Source organism: Lampris incognitus, chromosome 18 (assembly GCF_029633865.1).
Source record: "Lampris incognitus isolate fLamInc1 chromosome 18, fLamInc1.hap2, whole genome shotgun sequence".
Taxonomy (NCBI): Eukaryota; Metazoa; Chordata; class Actinopteri; order Lampriformes; family Lampridae; genus Lampris; species Lampris incognitus.
Window position 1 is genome coordinate 35,754,642 of NC_079228.1, and position 10,000 is coordinate 35,764,641.

Consider the following 10,000-nt stretch of genomic DNA (forward strand, 5'->3'; position numbering starts at 1 on the left):
AGGACTATTTTCTGACTTGCTGCTGCTGCGTTGGCTGGGTCTTTAGTGTAATTGAGATTTGAATCTCCACAGGATGTTGCAACTGGTAGAAGGAATTATAACCCAGATTAACTACTTGGTTAAATGAATTCTATATAAAATAAAATAAAGAGTTTTATCAGAATCAGAAATTGTGCACTATGTGCGTTACATGCACTAGGAATTTAACTTCACATAGATGGTACAGAGAACCAAATAAAATAGAATGAAAATAAAATGAAATAAAATATAGAAAATATATACAAATGCCCACACACACAACAAACAGACATATAACAGATATATATCAGATATATATCAGATATATATCTCCTGAACCCGGCTAACACGTCCTCAGTGGAGGAGGTAGAGTCTGAAGACTCAGGGAAAGCCCCACCCATATCCCTGGCACAGGTCTCTGAGGTAGTTAAAAAGCTCCTCGGTGGTAAGGCGCCGGGTGGGAAATTCGCTCTGAGACGCTGAAGGCTCTGGACATTATTGGGTTGTCTTGGTTGACACGCCTCTTCAGTGTCGCGTGGAGGGCGGGGACAGTACCTGTGGAGTGGCAGACTGAGGTGGTGGATCCCATATTTAAAAAGGGGGACCAGATGGTGTGCTCCAATTATTGGGGCATCACATTGCTCAGCCTCTCTGGGAAAGTCTACTCTAGAGTGCTGGAAAGGAGGCTCCGACCGATTGTCGAACCTCGAATCCAGGAGGAACAATGCGGATTCCGTCCTGGCCCTGGAACAACGGACCAACTCTTTACCCTTGCGGAAGTGCTGAGGGGAGTTTGACCAGCCAGTCTACATGTGTTTTGTGGACTTGGAGAAGACATACGACCGTGTACCCCGGGGTACTCTGTGGGGGGGGGGGTACCGCGGGAGTATGGGGTACCGGGGCAGTTGCTACAAGCCATCCGGTCCTTGTACAACCAAAGTGAGAGCTGTGCCCGCATTCTTGGCACAAAGGCAAACACATTTTCGGTGGGTGTCGGACTCCGCCAAGGTTGTCCCTTGTCTCCATTTTTGTTTGTGATATTCATGGACAGGATCTCTATCTCAAGGCGCAGCCAAGGTGAGGAGTGTGTCCGTTTTGCGAACCTCAGAATTGCATCTCTGCTCTTCGCAGATGATGTGGTTTTGTTGGTTTCATCAGAACGCGACCTCCAGCGCGCACTGGGGCGGTTTACAGCTGAGTGTGAAATGGCCGGGATGAGAGTCAGCACCTACAAGTCTGAGACCATGGTTCTCTACCGGAGAATGGTGGATTGCTCCCTCCAGGCTGGGGATGAGTTATTGCCTCAAGTGAAGGAGTTCAAGTATCTCGGGGTCTTGTTCACGAGTGAGGGTAGGATGGAGCGGGAGATTGACAGGCGGATTGGTGCAGCATCAGCAGTAATGCGGATGTTGTACCGGACCGTTGTGGTGAAGAAGGAGCCGAGCCGGAAGGCAAAGCTCTCCATTTAACAGTCAACCTTCGTTCCAACCCTCACCTATGGTCATGAGCTTTGGGTGGTGACCGAAAGGGTGAGATCGCGGACACAAGCGGCCGAAATGAGTTTCCTCTGTAGGGTGTCTGGGCTCAGCCTTTTATGCTACGTTCAGACCAAAGGCGGCGAGAGAGTTGGCGCCGCTTTGTTCGCCAGAGTTTGGCCGCCAGCTCCGCCAGGTGTGTTCGAACAGAACGCGAATTCGCTGTGTTGACGTCACAACAAGCAGTCTAGTTACACCAACGCTGCTAGCAAGTTTGCTAGACCGCACACAACAAATACCACACACGAAGGAAGGGGGGTAGTGTAAAGTGCATGGATAAGAAGACACGCTGGCCGCAGGCTGGCGGGTCTGACCCTTTAGTCGCGCGGTTAGCGATACCTCCTGCGGTGCGGGCGACACGGGTTCGCGCCGCGGCACTTTCTGTGGTTGCGTTGTCCCCCGAACTCGCTACAATATCAACTTGCGCCGCCGAAACCGGCGTCAGCGTTCGGTTTGGGTTCATAGCATAAACCGGAGACGTGCCCAGCTTGGCGAATTTCACCGGAATTCTGGGTAGGGGGCGTGTATTCTTTCCCAACACGAAGGCAGGTTCTAACCCTACTTGAAGGTGATTGGCTATCGCCAATCTTCGCCCGAGTTGGACATTTTTGAACTCCCGCGAAGGCGCGTTCGTCGCTCGATTCGCCCAAGTCGCGCCGCCCGTAATTTCGCCGCGAATTATTCCGCCCATTCGCCTCCTCCCGTTGACTCTGCGTGCATTCGCGCCGCCCAAAAAAATCCTCGCCGCCTTTGGTCTGAACGTAGCATTAGAGATAGGGTGAGGAGCTCGGACATTCGGAGGGAGCTCGAAGTAGAGCCGCTGCTCCTTCGTGTCGAAAGGAGCCAGTTGAGGTGGTTCGGGCATCTGATCAGGATGCCTCCTGGGCGCCTTCCTTTGGCGATTTACCGGGCATGGCCAACTGGGAGGAGACCCCGGGGTAGACCCAGAACTCGCTGGAGGGACTACATGTCCAATCTGGCCTGGGAACCCCTCTGGATGCCCCAGGAGGAGCTGGAGGGCATTGCTGGGGAGAGGGGCGTCTGGAGTGCCCTACTTAGCTTGCTGCCACCGCGACCCGACCCCGGAGAAGCGGCTGAAGAGGAATGAATATCATTATCTTTATTTACTTTATTCTATTTTATCTAAAGCAGTAAGATGGTTAGGACGACTATCTGTGTGTGTGCATGTATATTTATAAGTCTCTGTGGGCTTGAGTGTGTGTGTGTGTGTGTGCGGGGGGGGGGTCTTGGGCTTCTTTGTGTCTGTCTGTCTGTCTGTCTGTCTGTCTGTCTGTCTGTCTGTCTCTCTCGCTGTCTGTCTCTCTGTCTGTCTGTCTGTCTGTCTGTCTCTCTCGCTGTCTGTCTGTCTGTCTTCCTTTCTGTCTGTCTCTCTCTCTGTCTCTCTCTCTCTCTCTGTCTGTCTGTCTGTCTGTCTGTCTGTCTGTCTGTCTGTCTCTCTCGCTGTCTGTCTGTCTGTCTGTCTTTCTTTCTGTCTGTCTCACTCTCTCTCTGGTGCTACCGGGTAAGTCAGGGAGAGTCAGCGCTTGTTCAGAATTTAAAATAACTGACTGCAAACCTCCAGACGCAGAGGAGACATTCCACACACACACACACACACACACACACACACACACACACACACACACACACACACACACACACACACACACACACACACACACACACACACGCACGCACGCTCTCTCTCGCCAGCAGTAAATTGGGTGAGGTCATTAGCGCTACCTGATGTGTCAGTCACTCTACTGTCAGATAGAAAACAAGAAAACCTTTTCATTTTGTCTCACCTTGTGCTCACCTGTGTGTGTCTCTGCTTGTGTATCTTTACGTGTGTGTGTGTTTGTGTGTGTGTGAGAGAGAGAGAGAGTGAGGAGAGAGAGGGAGAGAGAGAGAGAGAAGGGTTGGTTTCGGCAGAATGACGCCCCCCCCTCTCTGATGGATTAGAGGCAAATAGAAGCAGATCAGTACGCATAGCAAAACACCTGATATTTATGTATGTGTGTGTGTGTGTGTGTTTTAGTGTCATTCTTCAAATTCTTCAAGGCTGACATTATTTAAATCTTTTAGTGCCGTACATAAACTTACCTCATCAATAACCCGTCATAAGCAGAATATAAATAAATTTATGAATAAGAAACAAAAACAAAATTAGGGCATCAAAGGAAAAAGGTCAAGTCAAGTCACTTTTATTTGTATAGCCCAGTATCACAAATTACAAATTTGCCTCAAGGGGCTTTACAGCAACACAACATCCTGTCCTTAGACAAAATAAACATAAAAATACGCTACTTCAAAGAAGAAGCACCAGCAATTCCTCCTGTACACAACACCACAGCCCCATATATATATATATATATATATATATATATATATATATATATATATATATATACATATACATATATACATATATATATATAATGACAGATCTTCCTACATCTATCTTGATATTCCGCTCATTTGTTGAGCACGTTTATCAACACCACTGACGGTTTCCGGGGGGGGGGACCCGCTATATACGACTTCCGGTTTTGACATGACCGAGTGAGGACGTGTCCGGAAGTCTCTCCGCTGAACTTTCATATATTTCCTACAAATACAACGATTGAATTCTCGAAACTGTGCACATCGTTGCTGTAATTCGCTACTAATTAATTCTTAATGTCCGGAAGAAATAAGAACCGCGTGGGAAACAGCAAGTCAACAAAGCCGACCGATAGCTCTCTGCTAGCTAGCCGAATAGCAGGTAAAATGGCGGAGCTGAACACTCGGGACGAAAGGATCACCGCCGTCCGCACAGAGGTGAAAGCGCCACAGGCGGAGATTACGGCCGAGTTTCGTGCAACAGCTCGAACTATGTGCGGAGAAATAGTCGGAGAAGTTCGTTCCACAGCAGCTTCACTATACAAACATCAGTGGCTGACTGCGCGAATAAAATGGCTGCCCTGGAAACCTCCCAAGCTGAAGTTACGGACAGGCTGTCGGAGCTGGAGACGCGCTGTGCCGCCCTGGCTGCGGACCAACGTCGAGCTCGAAGCCGCAGTGGATGACCACGAAAGTCGCTCCCGTCGACAGAACGAGCATACTACGTGTGGCTGGCTTACCGGAGGGCGAAGAGGGCACCAGCCCGACTGCCTTCATGGGCCCCTTCCTGAAGGAAATCCTGGGCGAGGAAACTCTCGCCAACACGCCGGTTATAGACGGAGCACATCGCACCGTCGCAGCCAAACCGCCCCCAGGAGGCAAACCTCCCGAGAGCCATGCTGGTGCGGCTGCGCTATTACCAGACGGAGGAGCTGACGCTCCGCGCATCCCGTGAACGTGGACAGACGTCCTACAAGGGGGAACGGATCTATATTGCAACGTGCATGGATAAGTAGACACGTTGGCCGCTGGCTGGCGGGTCTGACCCTTTAGTCGAGCGGTTAGCGATGTCTCCTGCGGTTCCGGGCGATACGGGTTCGCTTCCCGGCCGCGGCAGTTCCTGTGGTTGTGTTGTCCCCCGAATTCGCTACATTGGTGTCAGAAGTGGGATGGAGCGACCGTAAGGCCATCGGAAGCGTATACGCCCTGAGGTGTGAAGGCTTCCCGAAGGAGGGGGGGTAGTGTAACGTGCGTGGATAAGTAGACACGCTGGCTGGCGGGTCTGACCCTTTAGTCGAGCAGTTAGCGATGTCGCTTGCGGTGCGGGCGATACGGGTTCGCTTCCCGGCCGCGGCAGTTCCTGTGGTTGCGTTGTCCCCCGAATTCGCTACAGTATTTTCCCGGACTGTTCTGCAGCGGTGGCCCGACGCAGAGCGGAGTTTAAGGACACTACTCCACCAAGCCGGCGTGAACTTTGGTCTGGTCCATCCTGCCCAACTACGGTTTACTTGGCAGGGATCGGTCCACACTTTCGATAATCCCGACGCGGCGCTTCTCTTCTCCCGGACCACAATTCAACCTGCGACCGGACAGCAGACAATGTAGCCTACCTAAGGAGAGAGGCGTAGCTTGGCTTTGTCTGTGTGCACTGCGTGGGGAACCCCCCCCCCCTTCTATCTATTGTATAATTTTGGGACGCTCATGTTAATCTGTCGCAGCACTTCTTGGTGTAACTTTAAAAAAAATCCTATTCAGTCAGTGGCTGCCTTTATTTCGTTTGTGGGCCACATAGGGCATATTTTAATTATTCTTCTTCTCATTGGAGAACACGACTTACTGTGCGATTTGCTTTGTGTCTTGCCATTTTAGAAATGGTGGGCCTCTGTTGACGCGGCCCACGCCATTTTTTGTAGCAGCTTGTAAACTTTTTTTTGGGTTTTCATTTATTTTATGCTTAATTTTCAATACTTGCTACTTACAAAGGTGGCTGCTTTTGTTTTATTCAGATTGTGTTAGTGGTATGTCGTTAACTATTCATTTTTCCTCTCACTTGAGAACAGGACTGACTGGTGCTACGAGGGTTTACATTTAAACTCAAGCTACTTTTGTCAATTGTTCAGTGGAGTTAGTATGTTAGTTTCATGACAGAAAAAACGTGTTACCTGCACAAGCGTTTGTTGTGACGGGGTTTTGGGTTCAAGATGCCTTAATTGGGAAGGCACTTGGGGTGGGTGGGTGGGACCGGGGGTAGAGTATTTTTTTTAAATTTATTGTTATTTACTCTTTTGTTCGCTTCTTCCTCACGTGTGTGTAGCTACTCTATGGCTTTGGTTGCAACCCACAATATACTGAACATTACTTCCTCCACATCCAAAATGGCTAATTTAAACATTACTCAGGGTAGTATCTGCTTTGTCTCCTGGAATGTCAAGGGTTTAAACAAGGTCACTAAATTAAACAGAATAATGTCCCACTTACAACATTTGAAGGCTGAGATAGCTTTTCTTCAAAAGACACACCTATACACCTCCGAGGTTCCAAGGCTCAAAAGGGGATGGGTTGAGCATTTATTCTACTCCAAATTTAATGGTAGAGCCAGGGGCACTGCAATTTTAATTCGGAAAAACATTGCTTTTCAACTACTCAGCTCAACTGCTGACCCCAATGGCCGCTATGTTATTGTACCAGGTCTCATCCAAAACACCCCTGTAGTCCTTGCCTGTGTATATGTGCTTAATTGGGACGACAGTCAATTTATTTCCAATTCTTTTCTACATTACCAGGTCCCGACAACAGTTTTTTAATTATGGGCGGGGGGGGGGGGTAACATGGTCCAAGACACTACTCTTGATCGGTCATCTACTAAACACGCAGTCCCTTTCTGGCTCTGTTAAGGTTACGGCCTCCCATGCTGAGCAGCTGGGCTTATCTGACCCCCCTAGAGGTTCACCTTCCCATCAACAAAAGCATACTCATTCTTTTCCCACCCACACCAGACATACTCGCGGATAATTTTTTTTCTTGTGGATGATAGACTTTTATCAAAGGTTAAGTCATGTAAGTACCACAGTATTGTTATATCGGACCATGCCCCTACCTCTATGGAGATCAACTTTTCTAGAAGCTATGCTCCCTCAAGGCAGTGGCGCTTTAATTCCCCAATGCTGTCCGATAATACTTTTAAGGAGTTTCTTACCTCTCAAATTGGATTCATTTTTGAAATTAATAAGAAAAACATTGTCTCTCAGTCCACCGTGTGCGAAACATTTAAAGCCTGCCTACGGGGTCAGATAATCTCTTATATTTCACATGCTACAAAGTCAGAGGCAGTCAAACTGTGTGAGATCTCTGATGAAATTTTACAGTTAAGACAATCAGTATGCAACAGCTCCAACCTCTGCTCTGTATAATAGATGCCTTCACCTCCAGGCTGAGTTTGATTTATTATCAACCAGTAAGGCTGAATTACTTCTGCTCAAATCTAGACAACATATTTTTGAGTCAGGGGACAAAGCGAGTAAATTGCATACCAAGCTCATTCAGCTGCAGTTTCTAGGTGAATAACTAAAATAAAATCATCCACTGGTGTTGCTCTTTCAGACACAAGATATAAATAATACTTTTCTAAACTTCTATTCTGATCTTTACTCTTCTGAATGTCCCCCAAATATTTGGGACCACAGCAATCCTCTTGACAATATATGTTACCCTGTGCTAGATAAAACGCTTTCCGGCAGCCTTGGCGGACCAATTTCACTTCTTGAGATCCAAGAAGCCATAAAATCCATGCAAAATGGAAAGTCCCTCAGGCATGATGGATATACAGTGGGATTTTATAAAGCATTTTCCCACCTTATCTGCCATGAATTACAATGCATGAATAACAAATCATTTTTGAATGGTAGGCTTCCAGAAACACTATACAAAGCTTTTGTTTCCTTGTTGCTTAAGAAGGATAAGGACCCACTTCTTTGTAGTATCAGGAGACCAATCACACTTCTGAATGTGGACCAAAAGATTTTAACCAAAGTCCTTTCTAACCATCTCCGAAAAGTGGTCCCAGGCCTGATATCGACTGACCAAACAGGCTTTATCCAAGGAAGGCATTCTTTCTTTGACACAAGGCGATTGCTTGATATAATTCATACACCAAGCTCTGAATCCCCCGAATTTGTCCTTTTGTTGGATGCAGAAAAGGCCTTCGATAGGGTAGAGCGGACTTACCTTTTCTTTGTTCCGGGAAAAATGGGGTTTAGGAAAGATTTTATTTTGTGGATCAAATTTTTATATTCAGCCTCTGTAGCTTCAGTTATCACCAATGACTTACACTCACCTTTCTTTCCTCTCAAACGTGGCATGAAACAAGGTTACCCTCTATCCCCACTGCTATTTGCAATTGCCATTGAACCCTTAGCTATTTGGCTTCGTAGTGAAGCAGGGTTTGAGGGTATTGGGAGAGGTGAGAACACCCAAAAAGTGTCCTTGTACGTGGATGACTTACTCTTGTATATATCTAATCCAACCTCTTCCATTCCAATTATTATGTCTATACTGGAGCAGTTTGGCAGAGTTTCAGGATATAAACAATCTTCAGAAAAGCCAACTTTTTCCTATAAGCCCAATTGCCACAAGAATGTCTCATTCACTTTTTCCTTTTAAATGGCGGGATAGTGGGTTTAAATACTTGGGCATTTTCATCACTAAATCATTCCCTCATATTTTCAAGGAAAATTTCATCTGTTCCTACGAAAATTAGAATGTTGTAGAGAAGATTTTAGCCGCTGGTCCACTCTGCCCCTATCGCTGGCTGGCCGTATTAACCTTATCAAAATGGTTGTCCTACCCAAATTCTTATACCTCTTCCATTATATCCCAGTATTTATTAGGAAAAGCTTCTTCACAAAATTAGACCAGACTATATCCTCCTTTCTATGGGGAAACAACCCACGGCACATTAAGAAAGCGTATCTGTAATGGCCTAAGTCAAAAGGTGGGATGGCCCTTCAAAATTTTCTTAAATGGAGATGTCCTCTTCCCAGCAGTCTCTTTATTCTTTAATATGTCCAGGCTTATCGCTTGTCTCTGTTGTCAGCTGTATGCCCACTGTTACACACACTATCAAGATTTGGACGCAATTCAGGAGGCACTTTGGTCTTAACAGACCATCCTCTCATTCCCCAATATGTTGTAACCACTTGTTTAAACCATCACGCATTGCCCTCACCTTCCAAACCTGGTTTAACAAGGGAATCAAAACTGTCGAAGATCTGTACAGCAAAAGGACTTTATCATCATTTTCAGACCTGTCTGAAAGATTCAGTTTGCCTAGATCTAATCTATTTCGTTATTTCCAGGTTAGACATTTCTTACAAGGGCAAATTTCCAGAATTTCCAAACCATCCTACTTATTCTGAAATTGATTCCATTCTCTCTTTGAACTCCAATGCAAACAGCCTAATTTTAATTATATATACTGAAATAGATTCCATTAAGTCCGAGACTCATAACCATCTTAAAGTTGCTTGGGAGCAGGATTTGGGTGTGGAGCTGACGGATGGGATGTGGGACACTGTGCTGGGGCTAGTTCACACTGCCTCAATGTGTGCTAGACATAGTCTTATACAATGTAAGATCTTACATCACATTCATTATACTAATGCTAGACTAGCAAGGATATTTGCTGGTATAAGTGGCACATATAACCATTGCGGACCATCACCTGCAGACCTGCTTCACATGTTTTGGACCTGCCCTCGCTTATTTGAATTCTGGACAGACATTTTTAAATCCTTTGGGGATATATCTGGTGTGGACGTTCCACCTGATCCTCTTACGGCCCTGTTTGGCATTCCTCCTAGGACTAACACCCCCCCACCCCCCACCCCCGTATCTTAATAGAATTATGTCTTTCACCTTTCTTTTAGCTAGACGGCTAATACTGTTGAAATGGAAACGTGTATCGCCACCTACCAACAGTAGATGGATCAAAGATGTGTTCCACTACATCAAGTTAGAGAAGATTAGATTTTCCCTGAGAGGTTCAATGAGAAACTTGGAAAAAACAC